General features: G+C 32.8%; 1 protein-coding gene across 9 annotated transcripts in view; it reads left to right on the top strand.

The window, feature by feature from the left end:
• DLGAP1 (DLG associated protein 1) overlaps positions 1–27,107 on the top strand; it is a 1,106,389-nt gene that overhangs the window by 174,030 nt on the left and 905,252 nt on the right. For all 9 annotated transcript variants that reach the window (XM_074275757.1, XM_074275759.1, XM_074275733.1 and 6 more), the window contains exon 2: positions 9,186–9,330. The gene's annotated coding sequence lies outside the window, so the exon portion shown is untranslated. The remainder of the gene's footprint in view (positions 1–9,185; positions 9,331–27,107) is intronic.

The raw sequence follows: 27,107 nt of genomic DNA on the forward strand, positions 1-27,107 counted from the left end.
CCAAATTGCAAAATCACATATTGTTGAAATATTAAAATAAATATTATTGAAAAGTAATGGTAAGAGATATTGAAGCTTTGGACAATATTGTTTTAAAGCACGTTTGCTCATTGTAATTGCAACCAAGAGCAAGAGACCTTGAAGATATCATATTTTGTGAAAGAAGGAAAAAACCCTTGAAACTATTAATCACATAGAGGTCACAGACTGTTGGAAGACTCCGATTACATTATTGTTGTTCTTCTCTACATGAGACTAAGTCTTAAAGTGGTTGTAATAACTCTACTGAGAAGGTGTCACAACTTCAGGTCACTTGAAATTTGTCAGCTATAGTGGAATGTCAATAAAAGACTTTTGATCCGCTGTTCCAAACCCAGCAGGAGAGCCTTGATAAAATTGAAAGAATCTTCTGGGATGAGGAACAGAGAGGCTACGGTCAGCTGTCAATTGCATCTTGATGTACTATGTAAATAACTAAAAATTTAAGCTTTCTCTTCCTGGAGATTATTGAATATAAGGCTTACTATAATTTTGGAACTCCTGTATCAGGGAGCAGCATTTAAACAGAAGCGATTAAAAAAGTGATTCTTACCAAAATTATTGCCAAAATGCTAATTCTATTTTTGGGAAAAACCTAAAAAGTTCTTGGTATACAATGATACTTGGGAGACACTTGGGAGTAATTATGGAGACCATCAATAAGCCTGTTGGAATGCTCATTGTAGTCAAAAAAGGATTTATATACTTAATTGTTTTGCTGTTATAAAGAAAAAATCCACATGCAAGTCTTCCTTTCTAAAAATTATAATGTAACCTATACACATCAATGATTTGGACTCACATAGAGAAGTGAAACCAGTAGAGTAAAGCCAGTAAAAAAAAATCAAGATATGATTGGAGAGTACAACATTATCTTATATCTCAATGTCATATGAAAGTTACCCTGGACTCTCTGTTGTTGTTATTTGTCCAAACAATGATCAAGCGGTGCTTGATCTGGGATCTATTGTTGGTCAAAGCCATGATCCCAGTCAATGAAAGCCATGATCCCAGTCTGTCAACCCCAAAATGTTTTGTGGGGTTTCAGTGATCAAAATTTACACTCTTTTGGGCCAAGCATTGGCAAAAGGGTATCTTATGTGGACAAAGGGAAGGGAAAGAAAAAGGAATAAAAGAAAAAAAAGAAAAGAAAAGAGCTGTGTGACCTAATTGGCCACTTCCACTTAGGTTCCCAAAGGGGCAGCTACTATACTAAAAGAGTCTAATCTTGGGAAGATTTGGTTAACTGGGAAAGGTTTCAAGTCAATCTGGTAATAGATTCTGTTTCTCTGTTGATCAAAGAGTAGACTGGATGAATTCAAAGAGGCTAATTAACAGAAATTAGACAATCTAGGATCTTTTATTTTCAACCACAGAAGCTCGTCTTGTTCTAATGTAAGAGACTAAATATCTCCTGAGCCTTTCAGCTGTTGAGAGATGGAGTGACTAAGAGAGGGAGTAGTAATAATCGATCATGATATAGCAAATATATACATTGAGAAAGGATAGATCTTTGAAGCACCAAAACAAAATATTATTTACTTCTTCAAAGACATTAGTGATCTCTTCATTGGATATTTTTTTCTCAGTCTTTATCCTTGACTTATCCATTATCTTTGACATTTGACATCATTTCATTTGAATGATGGTTTAGAAGCAGTGGGATTTATATTTAGAGTTTCTTAACTTTTTTGATATCTTGAATTAAAAAATCATTGGCAAGGAGTGAATATTTGTACCATTCTCTAAAGGTCATGGTTCTTTATAGAATAATGATGTTGAGTCATAGATACTATATAGTGGCTTTACAGAATGATTGTGTTTGTGTGTGTGTGTGTGTGTGTGTGTGTGTGTGTGTGTGTGTGTGTGTGTTGCAAGAGAAGGTAGCAAAAAGCAATAGTAAAAAAGAATACTATATTGATAGCTAAAATAGTTGCATCTTACTGAATTCACTAATTACAAATCATTTGCGGTTATGAAGCCTTTTGGGGATAGGACACCTGAATGCCATTTCAATGTCTTATGATAATCTGATTAAATGGTGCTTTGCAGAGTCTCCCACAATTTTATGCTAACTTTGCATATTAGTTTCCCAGCTACATCGTGTAAAAAGTTGAAATGCATCTGTAGAGGTAAACAATATTTACAAATGAAAATTTTGACATTCTTAGATAGGACAAAAGCCTTGGATTTGAAGAAGAAAACAGTTTTGAAATGAGAAGATCTGAATTCATATCTTTTATAATGCTTTTATCTATGTGGCCTTCAACAAATAATCTAATTTCTCTGTGTCACAGAGTTGTGATTTATAAAGCTAAGTTAGACTAGAAAACATCTGAATTTCCTTCCATCTCAAAATCCATGACCCTAGCAAAAGCCCTCTGAGTCACTTGCATTATATTGACAATATTGCTATAGCATAGAGAAGGTTCACAAAAAAAGAAAATTTGATCACCCAAAAAGAAAAAGAAAAGAAAATAAAAATGTATTGGTAATAGTGCTATTATATTACCCAGTTCCTTCCAGCATCAAATTTATATTTCATATCAAAGACAATCATGATAAAGCCAGATTAAGTTGACAAATAATTCTTCCAAACAAAGGCAAAAAAACAAACTAAATTGTGGCAAGAAACCACAAATTTGGGGTTACTGATACTGTTTAATTAACATTCTCTTTATGGACTCTGAGTTATTTTGTATTTTGAATACAAATATATGTGTGAATATTCATTTTGTGCATGTATGTGTATATGTGCATTGTGTGTGTGTAAGTGTACCTTTTAGGTTTAGGAATTTTTAAGCAAAAAATATATTTTGGAATTTGTGCTAAAATAATTTGGAATTTGCAACATGTTTGATATAATGAATGTGGGTCTATTTAATGGCTTCTATTACAAATCATAATTGTGACCACATTCTGTAAGTATTATATTTGCTTTTGGGGGGGTGGAATTTAACAGTATTTTTATACAAACATCCCCTCTCCCTCAAGTGTGCTCATATTAATTTTCTGCTCTGTGGAGCACAGCAAGAAAGACAGAAAAGCCTAGTGACATTTTACACAGTGTGTGGCCAGCCCTCAGATGCCTGTGGCAGTGTTTAAATCCACAGCAAACAAGCCAACAATTGGTTGTCGAATGTATTATGTAATTCCTCCTTAATATTCCTTCCTTTAGAGCTTTCATCACTGTCAGAGGGAATTACAAAGGCAGTCTCAGAGACAGTCTTCTAGGCCACACTCAGCTATATGTAACATCTTATTATAGCTCTGAGGCTGAGATAATCTGGATGCTTTTCAGAAATGATTTTACTTAACTCCTTGTTCTCATCAAGATGCTGCTAAAGGAGTAAGTCAGAGTGGAGGGTGTCCAGGTATGTAGGAGGTATGAATTTTGTGACTAATAATTCCACAGAATTTGTTACCAGCCAACATTAATTGATAGGTCCCCTGGAATGTATTAATTATTCAAATAATAACATTACTACCTGTGTTTTTTTTAATGCTTTGGTTTGTTTGCCGCCATAAAAATGCAAATCAATCTCTGGTAAACCCCCTTGTAAAGTAAGGGAAACAGAGATATCAGTATATACATACTTTATGTACCTGAGTCTAAAAATATTTATATTGATCCATATCATAGGTTCCTTAATCATTTTTAAGTGGCATAAGCTCATCTGGCAATTTGATAAAACTTTCATATAATCTTTTTTGTCAAATGTGTAAAGGAAATTACAAAGAATTAAAAAGGAGACCAATTATATTGAAATAGACCTATCAAAATATTTTAAAATAAATTAATGAATTCCAGGTTAAGGTTCCTTGATAAATATGTACACCTATATTCATATTAAAAGCCAACATGCCAAAGTGAATAGAGATCACAAATCAGAAGTAACTGCTGTTTAAGTCCTGCCAACAAATACAGTTACAGAGAATGTGCTGATGTAAATTAAAATATATGTATAAATGTTTGCATTACATTTGTATAATACCTCAATATTTACCTGCCTGACCTTTGCTGCCTTTGTGTATATCTATCAGTACTTTTCCTGAAAAGTTCTTATTCTTTTTTTAGTAGCATATTCTTGGTGTTTAGTCATTTTGAGACATGTCAGACTCTTTGTGACCTGGAGTCTTGGGGATTTTCTTGGCAAAGTACTGGAGTATCTTTGTCATTTCCTTCTTCAGTGGATTAATGTGAATAGAGGTTAAATGACATGCCTATGATCATATAACTAATAAATGCCTGAGGATGAATTTGAACACAGATATTCCTTTCTCCTTCTAAAACACTCTATCCACTGGGCCATTAACTGCCACCAATTAGTGTACAACTGCATAATTGTGGAAGATATTCATATACATTCATGCACATATATGTGTATGTGTATGCATTCATACCTATATACACAATAATATATACTACATAAATATATCTCTTTCTTGATGTCTGATTTTATGTGTATATAGGAAAGTCCTAGGGAGAAACTTCCTATATCAATACAAATTAGCACCTTCTCTGCAGTTTCTAATCTTATAACATGGTATATTAAAAAAACAAAACAAAAACAAAAACAAAAACAAAAAACAACAACTCCATGATTTAGGATGATTTCAGAAAGGTCTGGAGAGATGTTTATAAACTCATGCTAAGTAAAGTGAATAGAACCAACAGTACACAGCAATAGCAAGATTATATGATGATCAATCCTGACATATGTGGCTCCTTTTTTAACAGTGAGATGATTCAGGCAGTTCCAATGGACTTGTGATGGAGAGAGCCATCTGCACCCAGAGATAGAATTGTGGGAACTGAATGTGAATCACAACATAGTATTTTCACTTTTTGTTGTTGTTTGTTTGATTTTTTTTTCCTTTTTGATCTGAATTTTGTGCATCATGATAACTGTGGAAATATGTATAGAAGAATATCACATGTTTTACATATATTGGATTACTTGTCATCTAAGGAAAGGGTAAGGGAAGGAGAAAAAAAAATTGGAACACAAGGTTTTGCAAGGGTGAATGCTTAAAACTATCTATTCATATATTTTGAAAATAAAAAGCTTTAAAAATAAATAAAATAAAAAACTGCATGATTTGTCAAGAGTCACATGATTAATATTAAACAAACAGTGTTTATTAAGTGCCTACTATGTACCAAGCACTATGCTAAGCCTGGGGATACAAAAATAGATTAAAAAGTCTTTGCCCTCGAGGAGCTTTCAATCTAATGAGAGAGACAATATGCCAACCAATAAATACAGAGCAAGCTATATACATGGATGAATAGGAAGTAATTAATAGAGGGAAGACACTAGAACTAAGAGGGGTTGGGAAAGGCTTCTTGTGGAAATTGAAACTAAAAGGGAGCCAGGGAAGCCAATAATAATGCTTCATAATAATAATCGTAATAATGTTTAAAGACTCTTGGATCAAATGACTACATTTGATCATATCAGTTTTGTGATGTAGGTACTATTATAATCCCCACTCTACAAATGAAAAAACTGAAGCAGAAATAGGTTTAAAATAACTTATCCAGAGTTGCCTACCCAACCTATAAGTGTCTAAGAGAGAATTCAAAGGTAATTTTCTGACTCCAAATAAAGTTTGCTATTTACTATACTACCATGTAAACTCCTTGAGGGTAATTACAGTTTTGCTAGCTTATTTATTAGGTACTTAAAATAGTATTTAATATAAAGTAAGCACTTAACAAACTCTTTCACTATCTATTGATCAATGGACCTATTGATCTATCTTTATCTTTCTGTCTGAGCTGCATCTCTGTGTCTTTCAGTCTATTTTTTTCTTTGCCTGGCTCTGTCTCTGAACTTTTCTCTTTGCGGCTGTCTTCATCTTTCTTCACCCCCCCCCCCCTGTCTCTTTCCCTGTCTCTCTTTGGTTTTCTGTCTGTGTCTCTGTCTCTCCCTGCCTCTCTGTTTCTGTCTCTCTCTCTTTCCTTTCCTCCCTTCTTTTTTTCCTCCCTCCCTTCCTCCCTCCCCCCCTCCCTTGTCTCTCCCTGTTTCTAACTTTCTCCTTTTCCATTGAATTCTTGCTGTTTTGCAGAAGAATCCCAGACTACACCTCCTCCTCAAACACCTAAGGATATTTTTTATTCTTCAACAATTGAAATTTGCTGATTCTTACTTCTTGTATCTAAGAGATTTGTAGCTTCATGAATAGATTGACAAGATTATTTCTATTTCCTAGTGAAGTCTTTCATTTGCTTTTTTTCCTCCAACAGAAGTGTATTTAGTTTCTCAAAAGTCACTGGTTTTATTTGGAGCATTGGTCAGAAATATGAGAAAATCGTAGTGTCTGATTCATGTTCCTTGAAAGGCTGGAATAGAAATTGTCACAACCAGAAACTATTGATTCTCCATAAAAATAAGATTATTGCAATGGTATAGTTTTTAATATTCATCTTGGGAGGGGGGAATAAAAACTAGGTGGCAGTATTAAAAAAAAAAAAAAACCTTGTTTTAAACATCTCAAAGATTTTTTTTTTTTTTAATTAGCAGTTCATCTTTTTCTTTCACTTTTTTCTGAACTGGATTTCAGAAATATTTTCAGTTTCTACCCAATTCCATAAGTTGTTATGTATATGCAATTTTCATTTTTTTCCCGGTTTTATCCAACTCTTCATGATTCCATGTATCGTTTTCTTGGCAAAACATAGCAATGGTTTGTGATTTCCTTCTCCAGCTCATTTTACAGATGATGAAACTGAGGCAAATATGGTAAGATTTGCATCATACAACTTAGTAAGTTTCTGAGACTGGATTTTAACTTAGATCTTCCTCCTAACTCCAGGTTCAACACTCTATCCATTGCAACAAGTGTAGTGCTTATGACATGTGTGTGTGTGTGTGTGTGTGTGTGTGTGTGTGTGTATAGGTTTAAATAGATTTACTTTACAAAACAGCAAAAGTTAAAGTCAATTCTGGGGATGAAATTTCATCAAATACCATGGGTTCATAGAGACAGTATTTGTTTACATTTACAAAACTAACTTGGTCAGAAGCGCTCCTTTGTCTTTCCCTATCGCCATTTTTTATTCACTCTCTATCACTTTATATACCTTCATTCCTCAGGGCAATACTTTTCTTTAAAACTCATATACTATAATTTGAAGGGCTATTTCCTAATCAGTGGGCATCTATTTAGTGTCTAGTTTTTTGCTAATACAAATAAAACTGTGAACATTTCTGTGCACATGGATCTTTTATCGACATCATTAACTTCCTTTGAGTATAACCACCTCCCCTTCCTCTACTTCCTCTATTCCCTGCAGTAGAATCTCTTGGTCAATATTCTATCAATTGAAATAGTAGGAAATTTTGAGAGTGTTCACTGGCTTCTTTCAAATGCCATGTTCTTATCCACAGAAATTGTAATGTTCCTGTCTTTTTCTTCATATGTTTTAGGTAGAGGAGGAAATATAATAGTATTATTGTACATTATGTGTGTTTGCACTATATATATATATATATATATGCATATATATATATATATATGCATATATATATACACACATACACATATATATCTGTACATATGTGTAAATACATATGTTATCTCATTACTTATTAGAAAATTCTAAGAAAGAGACCATTGAAAGCTAGGAAAGCTAGTTTCTGAACCTAGACCTGATGCCTCCAAATTCAGTGTTCAACAGGAATAGTTATCGAAAGAAATGGGAAAAGTATAAAAGGAGAAGTGTAGATTCCTTAAGAATCTGTAACAATAAAATTTAACTAAAGTTCCCTAGAGAGTAGATTCCAAGATTTGTCTGGGTGAAGCCAGAGCTAAGCGAGTAATTAATAACTCTCTAAGCAAGTGTCTACTAATTTCTTTCCCCACCCTCCACAGTTTAAAAAAAATTCTTAGTCATTTCCTCTCCATTCTTCATTCAATAATTCTCATCACCCATCATTTTTGTTAATATAGTATTGATAGTAGAAACCTTCAGAAAAATCAAAATAAGTTCCTTCTGAGAGAAAGCATGTTATTCCTGGTCAAGTTGACAGAGTATATTCTAAGTCACAGAGTCAAAGACACTGGCTTTGAAGAAATGATGTCATATGTCTATTTTAAAGGAATGGGAATTTCTTGATTTACAAAGAACATGATTTATTGATTTATCAGGCTCAAGTTGAGTTGCTACAAAATAAATCTTAGTTTTTATTTCAACTTTTCCTTCTTGTTAAATCTTCAATTTCTATGTGTTTTTCCAAAGAACTTTCATCTACTCCAAGTTATGCCATTAATAAGCATAAAAAAGCCAAATGGTTAAAATATTATACTTTATTAGAGAGAAATTACCTTCAAAGTGAGGTCATATTAATTAATAAATCTGTAATTATCAAAGCATCTCTAAGTATTGTCCCAGATTCTCTTTTGCTTACCAAAGTTATTTAGACAAATACATCAATAAAAAATCCCTTGGTATCTATAATAAAATAAATGAGCAAAAATAGAAAATTTAAATATATCATATATATATATATATATATATATATATATATATATATATATACACACACACACACACATATATATTCATTTACTGTGAAAACAAAGAGTAGCTGATTCACAATTTTCAGACTTTCTGGATGTTTTCATTGTTAATAGACTAATGTAAAAAACTTAATTATCAGAAAATAGTTTTGTATTAGAAAATGATAGCCTAATATAAGCCAATAGTATTAATTATATATGCATATTTATGTGCATACTTATATATAATGGTAATAATTATATATATATATATATATACATATATATATATATATATATATATATAATTTATGATCATAACAATATACTTTTTGGTAAGGAAAGTAATGCCTACTCCAAGATATTGTGATAATATATGTATATAAATTATATATATATATATATATATATATATATATATATTTGATTTTTAAAATATTTAATCTAGGTTATTTATTTGATTTAATATTTAGGATTTAATTTAGAATAATTTTATTTAATCTAGGATAATATATGATAGTAGGCTTTGACTTATATTAAATTTATGTACATTTAAAATATTATAAAACATCTAACAATACCCAATATATTGTATTAATTATAATGTTACTTTTGTTTTTCTTGTTTTTGTTTTCCAGTGGTTGATTCACCAGAGGACTTCTATGGCATCTACTATTTCCTGGGATACTTTAGAAGAAGAGCAGAATATAGTAACAACTTCTTTTCCAGTTCAAGATTAATGGAGCTGTCACAGAGCAAATTGCTCAAAACTTACTAAAACTGGTAAGAGTTTAGAAAGAATTTTTCAATTTATTGTAATTTTTGACGCCATGATTTATTTTTAAATATCTATGCTTTGCTGTATATTAGGAAATTATTAAAAATTCACTTTGCAATGATAGAAAGAGAATTCTCTTTATTCAAAGATACTGAAAGAATTCAAAGGAAACCACTTTGTATCACAACAGCCATACTATCAAGTGAGGGCATGTCTTTATATATCAATGATTTATAAATCATTGAGTTTTTAATTAAAACCTTTTAATACAGTAGATATTTCAGCTACGTCTGAGTTAGAAGTATTATTTGTTGCATGCATATATTAGAAATTGTAAACATTTCATGCAACTAGAATGATGTGATAATGATTATTTCAACCAAAATACAACAATAGCACCACAATATTAAATCACTCCTAATCTGATTTTGGTTTTGAGTCTGCTTTTCAGAATTCTGTAGTAGTAAAATGAATGGACAATGCTATTGATAGTTTTAAATGGGATTTTACCTACGGTGTTTCAATAAACTTCTTTCAAAATAAAAATCTTGTTTATTTGACAAAGATTATTCACCTCTGCTTTTATCTGATTGAATTGTAGAAATATCATTTCTATTTTAAATTATATTTCCCCTTATTTTCTCTTAAATATAACCTATTTCAGTTTTTGCTTCTTGTGGCTTGTTTTTAAATGAAGTCAGTCATGTAACTACAACATTTACAATACATTCTATTTTTAATTTCTTTGACTATGTAATTTGTTAGGCTTGAAAGAAACTCACAAAGTGTATTTAAATTTTAGTATATTAAAATATTATACCAGCAAATGTTTATTAAGTGCTTTCTCTGTAGAACATTGAGTTGATGCTGGAGAGAATTAAGTTTTAAATATGTGACTTTTCAGTTAATAAAATCAATTAATAACTTTTCAGTTCTATTAACTTTTCAGTTAATAGGATCATATTTAATATTCTATAAGAATATATTAACATTTAATTTAAAGTATATATGAGTAATATACACTTACAAAATATGACATATTAATATTCTATAATAATATGTTTAATAGAATATTATTGTTATATTTAATAGAAATGGGATGATTCATATATTTTTTCTTGCTCTTAATCTAAGACATTTGATGCTTTTATACCACTTCTCCCATGAAATGCACATATATTATAATGTTTTACAACATTTTAGAGGTACCATTCATGTTTTCATGAATTTTGTTTCAGATATCATGGCATTCTATAACTCACAACTATGTGGCTCTACTGGGATTGATATTTTAGAGAATGGGCTTTTAGTGACAACAATAATGAGATTATCATATAAAGTATCCATGTGGTGGATATTTACAGAAAATTAAAAATTTAAACATTGTCATTTTTTCTTAGGGGATTGCTATAAAATTTCTGATTTAAATACAAATTTTATCCTGACAGTCATCTTAAAACTTTGGAATACATTTTATGATGTTTAATATCTGAAATGCCTTTGAATTTGATATTGGTCAGAGAATGCAATATACTGGTGATATGAGCAATGTCTCTATGAATTATTATCAGTTATTAGCATAAACTATGAGGTAATTATCAGGTTTCCCTTTCTACCTACTACCATATAAAATATTAAGCACCTTTTATGTAAAGAAGACTGTGCTGGCAACAATATACAAAAACAGAAAATAATATACAGTATTCTCTTTCTTCAATGGAGTTTACAATATTGTAGAGGGAAATGTTTATATTTGAATAATTTTCTAAAAGTTAGAAGATAGGTGTATAAGAGAAGTTATGGTAGAGATTAGAGTTTTGATGAGGTAAAAAGTAATTACTTCTAGAGAAATCAAGAAAAGCTTTATTGGGGGGAAAATAGTGCCAAAATTAGGAGTTAAATTGAAAGAGAAATATTGAATAAGTCTATCCCAAGCATGGAGTGGGGGAAAAACATACAAATGAAAATGAAGAAGAGCTTTGACAATAGAATTACAATTGATTAACAAATCAGTAAGCATTTATTGAACTTCTACTACAAATGCATTTGTGTGTGTGTGTGTGTGTGTGTGTGTGTGTGTGTGTGTGTGTGTGTGTACTCTGCTAGAGTATTCAATATAAAGATTTAATTGAGAATTCAATGTGAAGATTAAAACAATCCAGACTCCCAGTTAACTTATATTTTAATGGAAAAGACAAGAAATATATATAAGTATTTGTTGTCATTGTTCAGTCAGTTAGTAGTGTCTAACTCTTCCTGATCCCATTGAGGATTTTCTTGGCAAAGATGCTACAATGTTTTACCATTTCCTTCTCCAGTTCATTTTACAGATGAAAAAACTTGAAGCAAACAGAGTGAAAGTGACTTGTTCATATTCACACATATAGTGTTTGATGTTAGATTTGGACTCAGAATGTCCTGACTCTAGGACTGGGATGCAAACAACTGTGCTATTTGAACACCCAAATATAAATAAATAAATAATGTGTGTATCTATCTATCTATATACATACCCAAACATATGTAGGGAAAATCAATATATAGTGAAGAATTAATTGCATTGTGGAACTTGATTTTGTGTTTTTGTTTTTCATTGGTGGATGTGTGTGATACACATTAATATATCTTCCTTGTGGGGGGGGAAACCTTTCTTTTCAAAATTTGATCATTTTTGGTTATTAATAAACAACAAATAAATACAAAAAACATAATTAAGTTACTTTGAAAGGAATCATGACAATAATAGGGAATCATACAAGCCTTCATCTAGAAAATGGTGCTCAAATTTGAAGAGAGACAGAAAGAGACAGACAGAGAGACAGAGAAATTCTATGAATCAAAACTAAATATAAAGCACATTCCAGACTTGTGGACAAAGTAGTGCAATGGAATGGAAATGGGGAATGGAAAAATGTGTGATGAAAAGAGAACATAGAGATCAAGTTGTAAAGGATTTTAAAACCTTAACAATATGGTGTATCCTAGAGTCAATTGTAACTTATAAGAAGGCCTGTCATGGAAGTGGGATTAGGATTGTTCTGCTTGACTGCAGAATAAAGAAGAAATAAGGAGAGTTACAGAGGCAGGTTTAAATTTAAACATAAGGGAGAAATTGCCTACAAGTCAGAATTATGTAAAGGTGGGAAAAGCTGCCTCAGGAAGTAGTGGATCAAACTTATTGAGATTTTTTTGAGCAGAACTGGACAAACCACTTCATCTAACATAGAATAATTATAGAATCTAATAATATAGAAGGAATTCCTATTCAGGTATGAAGCAAGATGAAATGACTTATGCAATCACTTCCCATTATGGGATCTTATGCTTCTGTACATGGAGATGGCAGGAAACAAGATGAGACTGGGAAAATAATCAGTGACAGACTATATGAAAAGAAGTAGTATTAGATAATCTAAAAAAGTATATTGGAACAGGAAAGTAGAGGGACTTGAAGATGAGGATGGGGAGTTTGAAATAGGGTCTACAGGAGGTTTCTGAGGTTGAGTATGATGTGATCACACCTGTAGATTATGAGGATTACTTTTGACATTAATGTACACAATGGACTGGCAAAGAAAAAGATGGGATGCCTAGGAATGAATTAGAAGAATATTGCGATATTACAATAAAGGGCAAATAAGTTTCTATTATATTTTAGATCTTTAAAAACTGTTTAGTTATATGGCAAGTAATGATTTTAATTCTGCTAAATTCAAAATGCATGTTATGTTACTATTTTATTTTTATCATGTGAAATAAAGTGATTTAATGAGAATTAAAAACAGTACCTTCTTCACCAAATCTGTTGACAAGTGTTTTGGATTCTGCCTGAACTACAATTCCTCTTGCTATTTTTTCTCTCCTCTCCATTTGCACTAAAGAGTTATTATTATAATTAATCAGACTTGTCAATTGATTTAAATGTGAGGGTTAAAAGAAATGACTCTAAGACTTAAAGTCTGAGTAACTGAGAGAAGGTTGCTGCCATGAAACAAATAAGGATGCTAAGAGGAGGTTTAGGAGTAAAATTATGAATTTAACTTTAGAAATGTTGACTGAGATACTATTTCTTATAATAGCATGCTAATATGGGGTTAAAGTGCTTTTTACATAGTTAATTTTATGAGCAAGTAAGGGGAAAATGATATGTTGAAGAGTTTTAACATAATTTGAGTGACTCATTTATGGAACATTTGAATGATTAATTTATGGTATATCCAGAATTAAAGCAAATGAGATGTTCACAGGGCTAAGAGATCTTCTATAATTCTGGGCATTAAACCAGACATATGACAGAATATAAACAATGTGGTAAAACATTTCAGTGAAACATTTCATAAATAAGGACACCTCAGAGAGATTTCATTGTGGTCATTGAGCAGCATTAGAACTCCAGAACAAATATAGCAACATCTTTTTAGTCATTTTCAACTACATATTTAGTTTAGGTCAATAAAACGAAAGGAATATTGCCATGACCAATCTTACAGAAAAAAATTATATCTGCTTATGTTAATACAATAAAATGTTGTTGATTTGATCTTAATACTATAGATCATAATTTTCCCTCTTTTTCTTTCTCTCAGTGTCTCCATTTCTCCATTCCCCCTTTCTTTTTATCTCTTATCCTATTTTATTTTTCTTCTCTTTATTTTCTTTTTTCCTTCTTTTTTTTTTCTTTTCCTCTACTTTATTTTCTGTTCTACCTCATTCTCTGTTTTCAGAAAGGATCTATCTGGGCATATCATTTGATTAATCAATTCACTTTTTCATTTTCATCCTTATGTATACAACACATAACTCTTGTGGCCTCTTCCCTGGTGCTTTGGGGCTCTGTGGCTCTAATGTTCCTTCCCTAAAATCATATAAAGATAATATATTATTGTATCAATTAATTTATGAGTGAGTATAGTATTCCATTACTCACTAAGTGGTATTTTATTAGAGCCATAAGCACAATGGTCTTATTCCAGTTGACTATATGGAATTGCTTATATGAAATTGTGTCAGTATCGTAATTAGCCACTAGAGGGCACTTCCTAATGATTCCTGAATTGCTCCCTTCCCTGGCCCAAAATCAAGTCAATGGCTTCAGAGATGGTGATACTTAAAATTAGAATTAAAAAGAGTCTGGCAATTAGTAAGCTGTTATAAAATTCTTGTTGACTTAAATTTAAATCCACCCTGATTTCCCAACTATTAATAACTCTCCTTGACAATCAGTTGCAACTATAACTATATAGCATCTCATATATGTCTAATACTGTCCCATCTATGAATCTTTGTTTATGTTATCCATTTTTTTCTGGAATATAATCCTCACATTTTTCTAAGTTTGTAAAGGATGGTCTGGGTCTATCTCTATTGTGCGGTACATCAGCACTTTTAGAACTATTCTTTCTTTCTCCTTTTCCCCTTGATTCTAGTATGCTCCAAAACTCCTTTCCTTTCCTTCCCTACTTTCCCCTTCCCTACTCCCCCTAATCTAGCTGTCCAGAACCTTTCTGGGCAAGAAGGGAGTTTACCATTTCTTTTCTTTTCCAGTGGGAGAAAATCATTTTCACTCCATTACTGACTTCTTAGATTCTGCAGGCTTTACCTTGCACCCTGCTTTTACTCTCTACAGACTCCTGAGACTACAGATCATTTATCCTACTGATATAATTAATGCAAGGATCCTTGAACCTTGTGATTTAGAGGACTTTCTGTCTTCTATTTAGTCAAAGTTTTTAGTGTTGTCTAGAAGAAAAAGAAAGAAGAGAAGAAAAGGAAGAAGAGCAGTAGAAAGAGAAGGAGAAAGAAGAATAAGAAGTGAAGAATGAGGAGGAAGAAGAAGCATATACATCATACTTATTCTATGCCAGACACTGTGCTAAGTACTTTATGGTTATTATCTCATTAGCTCTTCACAACAATCTCATATTGTGTTATCTCCATTTTGCAAAAGAGGAAATCGAAGCAGAAAAAAAAAAAAAATATATATATATATATATTTTTTTTTTTTAAAGTACTTTGCCACAGAGACACAGATAATGTCTGAGTCTGGATTTGAGCCATATCAAATGAAAGTTGGTTGAAGAAAGGCTTTTAAGCCTAGAAGAAGAAGAATATTTGAAGGAAAAGGCACATGGATTTTGTTTTGAAATGTTTTCAAAGGTTATCTTGTAGAAGAAGGTTTAGATTTATTATGCTTATTTTCAAAGGGCAGAAATACTACTATTTTTTTTATCCCTGACTCTTCCTTAAGTAAATAATAAATACTATTTCTTAGGTGCTTAAATTTTTATATCCCTAACATTTAGCATAGTGCCAGTGCTGTTAAAGATGCAAAAAATAAAAATAAAAAAATACAATCTCTGCCTCCAAGAAGTTCATATTGTAATGGAATGACAAAACAGAAATAATTGTGTACACACAAGATTTGTATGATGTAAATGAAAGGAAGTCTCAAAAGAAGGGATGTGGGGAGGGCAGAGTTGATTTGCGAGAGCATTCTAGGGATGGAAACATGGAATCCAACCAGTGAAAAGGAATGGGGAGGCATCTTTGAGATGACAGTCTCATTCGGCCCTGGGACCAAACCATGAATTTATTTGGTCCCAGGAAATCTCTCCCTTTCAAATAAATTATTAAATTATTCTCTAATTTCTATCCTGCCTCAGTTTCTTCAGCATTACATTTTGGAGCTCCCCAGAGAGATGTTAGAAAATGAGCAGGATTAAAGGTGAGACTTTCTGATCTTTGTCTTGGGCCTCAGGGTGGCTTTGGATCTGAAATCTTGGCCTGGAGAGGCCGGGCCCTACTGGATTTTTTTCCCAGAGCCTCTGGGAAAGAGAGCAATTTCTAGCCACAACAGCCTGATGGCAGACACCTCCATTTTGGCCACTGAAGAATTTGGTCAAATTACAGATATATTTGATTTGCTTCTGGGACCTAGATCAAGCTTTCATTGTCAGCAGGAAACACTACACTCATCCCACTCCCTGGGCTGAGAATCTCCACCCATCTTCCGCCGGAAGAAGTTTTTGAGAAAACCATCACCCCCTGCTCCTGATGATAATTTGGACTGATATGGGGGAGTGGGAAAGTGGTTAAATTGTTAAAACTATTACTGTGTTTAAAACTTGGGATGGACATTGTTAAACTATTGCTGTTATGTTTGAGGGACTTTTAGTCTGTTATGTATCTGTATAAGAATTTTGATTCACTCTTGGGATTTATATGTGGAATGGTTATTTGATAATTCCTTTCCATAAGAAAAAAAGGGAGGAAGACATAGGAAATTGGGGAAACTGGTGTATTTTCTTAGGCTTATTTTTACTGGACTGATTTGCTGGTTATGCTTTAACTTTGAAATCTTTTATTCTGTTGGAATTGCCCTGGCAGACTCAGTTTTGGGGATTATTTTTTAGAAACAACCAGAAATACCTGTCCTGGGACTGGCAGTCTCTCTGATCTGTTTCTCCACTCCTGTTACCCCAGGTCCTTAATTAGTATCTCAGCATACTTAAAAGGACTTTGCAGTTTGATATTGGGCCTCTAAAAGTTTGGGGTTTGCCTGCCTTGGTCTAACTGCATAATCTGCTCAGAAATCTGATCTTTTCTGTAGCCCTGTCTGTTCCTCTGGACAGGAACAGGTGGAGCTACTCCAAGCTTCACCCTTCTCCCCTAGAATGGGTTGCCCCTCTGAATGGGCAGCACAATTGTTTTGAGCAGTGCTGCTCTGTAAGCAGAGGCTGAGTCACAAATGACCACAGACCTAACTCACAGTGAACTATCCATATGCTTCCCAACTGCAGAGGACCTGACATGATTGCAATGAAGAGCTTTGTGTATGGCTGATTAACTTTGGGGTTACTTGGGAGAGAGACTAGTCCTTGCATTGTTCTAGCTTTATTTTGGTTTTTATTTGGTTTATTTACTTCACATGGGATTAGTCAAAATTATGGTGCTAAGACTTTCTAGAGGAAGGTAATTCAATGATGTGAATATTCAGAAGAGAGAGAGAGGAATGTTTTGCCACAGTTCTCTTTTAATGTCCTGACCCAGTTTCCCTCATTGTCCTATTCAGTTACTCTGCCTCAGGTTATAACCATTCCCTCTTAATGTTAGGATAAATGTTTTATGTCTTAGACCTTAGGCTATCATTCCCTCTTAATGTTTGATGGGATAATGGTCTTTATCCATTTTAGACGTCATTAGAATATCAGGAACCTCTCCAGTACCTCCCTCCATCATGTTATCCTAGGTGCCTCCCCCTATTAGGTCATCCCCATCCAGGTACCTCCTCCATTATGCCATTGTTCTAGTTAATCTATAAAAGAATCTTGTATCAGACATTTACTGCTGGATTCTTTGAGATGGTAGTCTCATTTAGCCTTGGGACCAACCATGGTTCAATTTGATCTTAGTAAATCTCTCCATTTAAAAAACTATTAAATACTTAAAAAAAAAAAAAAAAAAAAAAAAGGAATAGGGATTAGAGAAGTAGCCTTGTTTTTAAGGAGTAATAAGAAGATCAATTGTATTACAGAGTTCATGGAGGGATGCAAAATTATAAGAACGAGGGATGCAAAAATTTAAGAAGAATGGAAAGTTAGAAAGATGCCATCTTGAAGGGTCTTAAATGCCAGAAAAATATTATATTTGCTCCTGAAGATAACAGAGTACTGGAATTTTTTGAGTAAGGGGATGATTTGGACTTATTCTTTAGGAAAATTATTTTGGCAGCTGAAGGGAGTAAGAAAAAACTCGATGTGAGGAAAGCAACTAGAATTATTTTGCAACAGCCCAGCCAAATAATTGCATAGTATCCTTTGGTAGCAACTTTGTTGGTTGAAAGAAGTTATAACAAAGATATATGTTGCAAATGTAGACATGAGAAGATTTGACAACAGAATGGATATGTGAAATGATACAGAATTAAGAGTTAAAGGTAATACCAACATAGATACTTTAGGAAAAAATATTTTGGTTGAACATAAATAATTTAACAATTACAGTTATGCAAAATATATTTTAAAATTGATTTTTTTACTATTATATCATTTTTTACTCACTATCATCTCAATACTCACTTTTCCTTATTACCATTTCAATTGGTAGCGAATTCCATTGGTAGGGAGTTCTCCAACAGTGGCAGTGTATCAGCTAGTTTGAATGGTCATTTTTCATGAAGCTTTAGGGAAAAAAATGATAATTGAAATAAGGAGTTGAATTAGTGGTCCATTGAAAAGATCGAATTCTATGATTCTTTGAAATAAGACCAAATGCACTAAAAAGTTAATATGTAGAATCAATAAAGCTTATATTATTTTTGTTTCTCTTTCCCCTGCCCTTCATGTATCATAAAAGGGTTTCACTGTAATGCCTTTTCTAGCAATTTTAAATTGTATAAAGAAATGCAAATACAATTTCCTGCTGATTTTCAACTTTGAACAGTATGATGGTTGCTTTGAATTTAAATTGCTTCATAATAACTGTTATGCTTTCCTGGAAAGTGACCATCAATCCTCACTATATATTGCTCTCCAATCCATTGTAAAAGAGTATCTTTTCCCCTATTCATTCCATCATTGCTGGATCCCAAGACTATTTTTATAACTATGTTAGAAACTATTCAGAGCAAGGCATTTATGGTCTGAGATCACAGTAAGAATCCTTGAATTCCATATATGTCTGAAAATAACTACACCTTTCTTTTGAGAAATATTTAAATACTTAGAGTTAATCTCTAAATAATCTAAGATACTCTGAGTTTATAAACTTCCTAGACATAGTTTTTTTGTTTGTTTGTTTGTTTGTTTTTTAAGGTCAAGCCAAAGATTTTGTGGTAGCAAAGAATTGGAAAATAAGTAGATGCCCATCAATTGGGAAATGGTTAAACAAGCTGTGGTACATGAAAATAATGGAATATTATAGTTCTAAAAAATGATGAACAAGTTGATTATAGAAAGGCCTGAAAATATTTACACAAACTGATGCTAAATGAAACAAGCAGAACCAGGAATACATTGTACACAATAACAGCATTAAAGTGTGATGATCAACTATGAAAGGCTTAGGTTTTCTCCGTAGTTCAGTGATCCAAAGCAATCCCAATAGACTTTGGACAGAAAATGCTCTCTGCAACCAGAAAAAGAACTATATTACCTTCACTTCTTTTTTTGTTTGTTTTTTTAATCTCTCCCATGGATTTTCCCTTTTGTTCTGATTTTTCTCTCCCAACATGATTCATAAAGCAATATGTATAAAAATAAATAAACTTACTAAAATAAAACAAGAAAGAGTAGCAAAATAAAGAAAAATTAAGAAGTATATAAGATTAAGGAAGAACAAAAGGGATTGAGGGGAATTAGGAAGTAGAAGTTGAAGAAATACACTTATGAAGGATAAGGACAAGAGAGAGAAAGAGAGAGAGAGAGAGAATGACAGACAAGAGATGGATAAATGGGCTATTAGTGTAATTTGTTACCTCCAGGATCAAATCTAATCTTCTGCATTTGGCTCTTTAGAATTTGTCCCTTTCCTACCTTTCTAGATTTCTTTCATAGGTGATTTGTGGATTTTTTTCAATAATTATTTCCGCCTCTCTTTCCAGTATATCAGTGCAGTTTTCCTTGATGATCTCTTGAAGAATGGTATCCAGGCTCTTTTTTTTGATCATGCCCATCAGATAAAATGCAGACAAGATTAGAAGGAAAGCAATAAACTGGGAAAACATTTTTATATTCAAAGGTTCTGAAAAAGGCCTCATTTCCAAAATATATAAGAACCCTAAATGAATTTACTATTTCTGCCTTTCTGCATTTGAATTTGAGGTTTTTATGTCCTAATATATGATCAATTTTTGTATAGGTTCCATGAAATGCCAAAAAGAAAGTGTACTCCTTTTTGTCTCCATTCAATTTTCTCCAAAGATCTATCATATCTAACTTTTCTAGTATTCTATTTACCTCTTTAACTTCTTTCTAATTTATTTTGTGGTTTGATTTATCTAGTTTTGAGAGAGCAAGGTTGTGATCTCCCACTATTATAGTTTTGCTGTCTATTTCTTCTTGCAGTTCTCTTAACTTCTCCTTTAGGAATTTCCCTGCTATACTACTTGGTGTGCATATATATATATATATTCATTATCCATGATACCATTTAGCAAGATATAGTTTCCTTCCTTATTTCTTTTAATTAGATCAATTTTTTGCCTTTGCTTGATTTGAGATCAGGATGGCTAACCCTGTTTTTCTTTTGTTTTGTTTTTTTTAATTTCACCTGAAGCATAATAGATTCTGCTCCAGCTTTTTACTTTTACTTCATATGTACCAATCTACTTTAAATGTGTTTTCCAGTAAACAACATATTGTAGGATTCTGGCTTTTAATCCAGTCTGCTATCCGCTTCTGCTTTATGGGAGAGTTCACCCCATTCACATGTATAGTTAAAACTAATAATTCTGTATTTCCTGCCATCTTATTATCCCCAGATTATAATTTTCTCTTTCCTTTTCCCCTTTCCTTCTGCACCAGTATTAACTTATGAACATCACTTGCCTCAAGCAGCCCTCCTCCCTTAGAATCCCTCCCCTTTTAGAGTCCCTCACCCTTTCTTATGCCTTTCCCCTACTATTTCTGTATTCCTTTCTATTTAGCCTACCCCTTTCCTTTTTGACTTTCCCCTCCCTCTTTTCAATATGGTGACAGAAGTTTTTCTGTAAACCAAATATGTCTAATATTTTCTTTTTGAGCCATATCTGAAGAGAGTAAGAGTCACAAAATATTCATCTCCCTTCTTTCTTTCCTTCAAATATAATAGGTTTCCTTTGCCTCTTCATGAGATGTAATTTCCCTCTTTTTACCTCCACTTTTCCCTTTTTCTGGTACAATCCCCCTTTCTACTTCTAGTTCCTTTTTTATATAATAAAATCATATTATACGTGCACTCTCTATGTATACTCATAACAGAAATACTGTTCTCAAGAGTTATTTTTACCTTTTTATGCTTCTCTTGAGTCCTATATTTGGAGGTCAATTTTTTTTGTTTAGCTCTGGTCTTTTTAGCAGAAATAAATAGAATTCACTTATTTCATTGAATGTCCATCCTCTTCCCTAGAAGAAAATGCTCAGTTTATCAGGTAGTTTATTCTTGGCTGCATTCCAAATTCTTTAGCCTTTCAGAGTATCAGATTCCAGGCCCATCGATCTTTTAATGTGGAAGCTGAGTAATCTTTATTGTGGCTCCTCGGTATTTAATTTTTTTTTTCTGGCTGCTTATAATATTTTTTTGCTTGGTCCAATAATTCTGAAATTTATCCATGATATTTATTCCTTGGAGTTTTAATTTTAGGGTCTCTTGAAGGAGCTGTTTGGTGAATTCTTTCAATGGCTATTTTCCCTTTTGATTTTATGACATCAAGTCAGTCCTCTTTGTTGATTTCCTGACAAATAGTGTCTTGTCTATTCTTTTATCATGGTTTTCAGGAAGTCCAATAATCCTTACATTGTCTCTCCTAGATCTATTTTCCAGGTCAGTTGTTTTCCCAAGAAAGTATTTTACTTTTTTCTATTTTTTGTTTTGTTTTGTTTTGCTTGACTGATTCTTGATGTCTCATCAAATCATTCATTTTCATTTGTTCAGTTCTTATTTTTAGTGAATTATTTTCCTTATTTACATTTTTACTTCTTTTTATATTTGTCCAATTGAGTTTTTAAATGAGTTGTTTTGTTCTATGGATTTTTTCCATTTCACAAATTTTGCTTTTTAAGGAGTTATTTTCTTTTTCCACTTTACAAATTCTGTTTTCCTGGAAGTTCTTTACCTTTTTCATTTTGCAAATTCTGTTTTTCAAGCAGCTGTTTTCTTTTTCTATTTTGTCAAATGTATATACTTTTTCCAAATCCTCTTGCAAAGTTTTTTCTCTCCTTTCCCCATTTTTCTTCTACCTCTCTTTTAAGATCCTTTTTGATTTCTTCTAAGAGAGCCTTGTGTGATGGGGACCAGGTTATACCACCTTTTGGGGCTTCATCTGGAGACAATTTGCTTTTAGTCTTTTCAGGGTTTGAGATCTGTTCTTCTCTTTCACCATAAAAACTATCTATGGTTAGAGTTTGCTTTGCCTTTTTACTCATTTTTAAAGAAAAGTTCAGATGTGCTTTTAGGAAAAGGGAAATTTCCCAAACTTCTTCTACAAGCAACAGCAAAGCAGCTATGGCTGTGCTAGGTTCATGCTTGACTCTTTCCCAGTGCTTGATTGGCATGTCCAGGTCCCATGAGACTCTGAATATTTAGGGATTCACAATTTACTTTTTGTGTTTGTGTTGGATATTTTACAATTTCTCTGTTGATCTATTGGCTTGCAACCAGGGCAGAATGGCCAACACTATGGTAGACTCCTTCCCATACATTTTTCACTGCGTGGAGTCTGCACCACCCCACAGAGATTGCATCCCTGCCCCAGATCTGTACATTGTGTGCTTGCTTCTGTGCTCTACCTGCCTGCCTACTCCTCGCCACCTCCCTCCACACCCAAGTGAAACAGACCTCTTCTAGCAATCTTCAAAAATTATATTCTTCTGGTAAAATTTGCTACATTCCCAATATTCGTGGATTCTGCCAGTCCAGAACTAATTCAGAGGCTGAATTTGCTAATTAATTGAGGGTCATTGGAGAAGGTCAGAAAGAAATATGACCTTTCTACCATCTTAGCTTTGCCTCCCTTGACTATTTCTTAATGTGTCATCTACATTAGCTTCTGTTTGTACCACTCTAGTTTTTAATGTATGATTTTCTTCAGTTAGTTTTTGTATCTCTTTTTTTCCATTTGATTAATTTTACTTTTCAAGGTGTTTTCTTCAACAGATTTTTTTTTTTTGCATTTGGCCAATTGTATTTTTTTGAGGAATTGTATTCCTTTCCCAAGCTATTATTGACTCTCTTTTGCATATCTCTTAGTTCTTTTTCTCATTTTTCTTCTGCTTCTGTTATTTGCCTTTTACAATTTTATGAGCACTTCCAAGAAGTCTCTCTGGAGTGGAGACCAATTCATATCACTCTGGAATTTCCTCTGTGGACATTTTATGTTTTGATCTTCCCTCTCACCATAGTAGCTTTCTATGGTCAAGATTATTTTCTGTTTCTTAATCATTTTCTTTCCTTTTCTTTTGGTATTTCCTCCTTTTTTATTTTTATGGTCAAGCTCTGCTCCTGGCGTAAAGGAGGCACTGTCCCACATTTCCTGTGCTTTGAGCCTTGGCTTTGAGCACAGGGTCCACTTGTATTTGCAGGAAAAACCTTTACAGGAAAACAGTCTGGTTTCAAAGAATTTGCCTTTTGAACTGGGACTAGAAACTTCCCCATTGGTTTGCTCTGCCACTGAACCAGGACCAAAGGTCTCCATTGCTAATCTGATGTGATTAATATCTTCTCAAGATCTTTCCCCAAGTCTGAGCTGGGCTGAACATCCTTTTCACCCCAATGAGACTGCTGTCTTGAGCTGGAGAATAATTTCATTCCATCAAACTCTGTTCAAAGGCTTGGTTTCATGTGGTTTTCTAGGGAAACACCTTTTTAGACTTCTTAATCTTTTATTCCTTTTCTTGCACTCTAAGCAGACTAGCTCACTTGAAGTTCCTTTTATACAATACTCTCTTTTTTTCTCCTATCCCCATGCCTATGTAAAAGCCCCCAAGCCTAGAGAGCTCATTTCTTTTACTTTTGCCACTTGGAATCCCTGGTTTTTTTCAAATCAGATCAAGCATCAGCTTCTGCTCTAGGCCTCATAAGACCCCTCAACACCTCCTCTGTCCTCCTCCCTACTTCTATTACCCCCTAGCTATTAGCAACCTTATTTTTTGATCTACTTACTTCTGATCTACATCTACTACTGTATATTGTTTGCACATATATATTTACAAATTCCATCTCCATTAGTATGCAAGCTCCTAGAATGAAGATCCTTTCTTTGCTTTTGTTGTCATATGCTCAATAGCTAGCATAGATACTGGAATATCATAGACACTTGATAAATGCTTGTTGAATCATTGATTTATTATTCAGTGACAAATGAATGAGTTACTTTTCTCAATAAAATTCAGTAGTTATCCTGAAGTAGTGGAATTATAGAGAATTATCATGAAGATTTAGGGAAAACCATACTCTTTTAATATTTAAAAATAACTCTGTTATTTTTTACTGTTAGTATTTGCATTTTTCAGATCATTTTCAGTGATAATTCATTTTTCCTACCAAAAGACATATCTTTAAGGTAGTTTACATTTTCCTTCCTTCCACATATTAAGCCACAGATTATTAGTTAATTGCTAGCAATTTTTGAGGGACATTTTTAATGAGGAAAATAAGCAAATGCATCAGTTATATTTGGAAGTATTTAGTAAATAGCAACTTAGAATTCTGAGTAATGTCCTATTAACTTGAAAGGAATATAGTAACATAATCTTAAAATAACTCCATCAATGAAATACCTCATTTGCCTTGCAAGATCTTACCAATGTTATCCCCTTTATGGGTATTGGGAATTAGTCCTATAAATTTTACATTCAAAGTCATAAAACAGGCTGCTATTAAAGTGGAGAAAATACTAATAAATCCATTATCTAGGCAATCAAGAAAGACTTCTGACAGGAGAGTGGAACTTGATTTAACTAGTCAGGAAAGTGTGAATTCTAAGAGGCCCAGGTAAAAAAGCTTGCATTCCTGAAAAAGAAGACAAGCTATACAAAGATATGTATACAGTAAATATAATTCCAAATTCAGGAAGTTTGGATGAAATTTACTTCTGTGAATAAGAATAATGTGAAATAAGTTTGAAAACATATGTTGGAACATTGTACAAACTTCTGTTCCTGAGGAGAAAAAATTGGGTGGTATTTTGATTGTTTTTAATATTGTGGCAAGATCACTGGTCTTAGCATTGGAAAACTTGTTCCTGCATCCTTTTTATTCATTATTAATATTTCCTTAGACATGCAATATATTCTTTTTACATATCATTTTACTTCTCTTCAAAATGGCTAATACTTATACTTTCTATTTAACAGAACTATTATGAGGCTCCAAATATGATAATTTATAGATAATTTAATAGACCTAAAATGTTTCCTGAGAGACAGTGTGACAGAATGGGTAGAGACATTTTCAAGTTCAGAAAAATTGAATTTAAATTTCCTCTCTGCCTATCAGAACATAGACAAATCCTCTAACTTCCCAGTGGCATCTACCAAGATAATTTTCTGGAGAAGAGTTGCTGATCAGCATTGGTAGAAGGAATTTCTATATCCACCATCACCCTGAAGTGATGAAATCACAAATTCAGACCCAAAGAAAATGCTTTATAAACATTAACTGTTTAATTTTTCCACATTGGTAACAATACATATTATAAGTTTTTTTCAGGGGAAATTTAAATAATTTTAAAATGGCAAAAGGTAGATCATTTTGCTTTAAATATACGAGATATCAAGAAAAATGTTACTGAATTTAAATTAGAACTTATTTAGGTCTGTAAAATGTGTTTGCTCACTAAATAATTAGAGGTATATTTGCGTTGGAATTTCTGATAAGATGCTAAAATGATTAATAAGAAATTAGATCTCTAACATCTATCCTCTTGTTAGAGAATAGGGTTAAATTTATCTTAAGTAACTTCACAGGTTCCAATTATGGTTTTAATCTTATATGTGATATAAACAATAACAAAAGAAGAAAACATTTAAAGGAAAAGAGAGAAGCAAGTTTGGATGAAATAACAAAGAAAATGAGTAATGTTGTTGTTACTGTATACACTCTTCATTTCATTATGCACTAGTTCATGTAAGCCTTTTTTTCCCCTGAAATCATCCCACTTGTTATTTCTTTTTTTTTTTTTTTTTTTTTTTTTATTTTATTTTATTTTATAATTATAACATTTTTTGACAGTACATATGCATGGGTAATTTTTTACAACATTATCCCTTGCACTTACTTCTATTCAGATTTTTTCCCTTCCTCCCCCAACCCCCTCCCCCTGATGGCAAGCAGTCTTATATATGTTAAATATATTACAGTATATTCTAGATACAATATATGTGTGTAGAACCGAATTTTTTGTTGCACAGGAAGAATTGGATTCAGAAGGTAAAAATAACAGTTTACATTCATTTCCCAGTCCTTTTCTGGATGTAGCTGGTTCTGTCCATCATTAATCAATTGGAATTGGATTAGCTCTTCTCTATGTTGAAGAAATCCACTTCCATCAGCATACATCCTCGTACAGTATCATTGTTGAAGTGTATAATGATCTTCTGGTTCTGCTCGTTTCACTCAGCATCAGTTGATGTAAGTCTCTCCAAGCCTCTCTGTATTTCTCCTGTTGGTCATTTCTTATAGAACAGTAATATTCCATAACATTCATATACCATAGTTTACCCAACCATTCTCCAATTGATGGACATCCATTCATCTTCCAGCTTCTAGCCACTATGAAAAGGGCTGCCACAAACATTTTGGCACATACAGGACCCTTTCCCTTCTCTAGTAGTTCCTTGGGGTATAAGCCCAGTAGTAGTATGGCTGGGTCAAAGGGTATGCACATTTTGATAACTTTTTGGGCATAATTCCAGATTGCTCTCCAGAATGGTTGGATTCTTTCACAACTCCACCAACAATGCATCAGTGTCCCAGTTTTCCCACAGCCCCTCCAACATTCATCGTTATTTGTTCCTGTCATTTTAGCCAATCTGACAGGTGTGTAATGATACCTCAGAATTGTCTTAATTTGCATTTCTCTGATCAA

The sequence above is a fragment of the Sminthopsis crassicaudata genome, chromosome 1 (assembly GCF_048593235.1).
Source record: "Sminthopsis crassicaudata isolate SCR6 chromosome 1, ASM4859323v1, whole genome shotgun sequence".
NCBI lineage: Eukaryota > Metazoa > Chordata > Mammalia > Dasyuromorphia > Dasyuridae > Sminthopsis > Sminthopsis crassicaudata.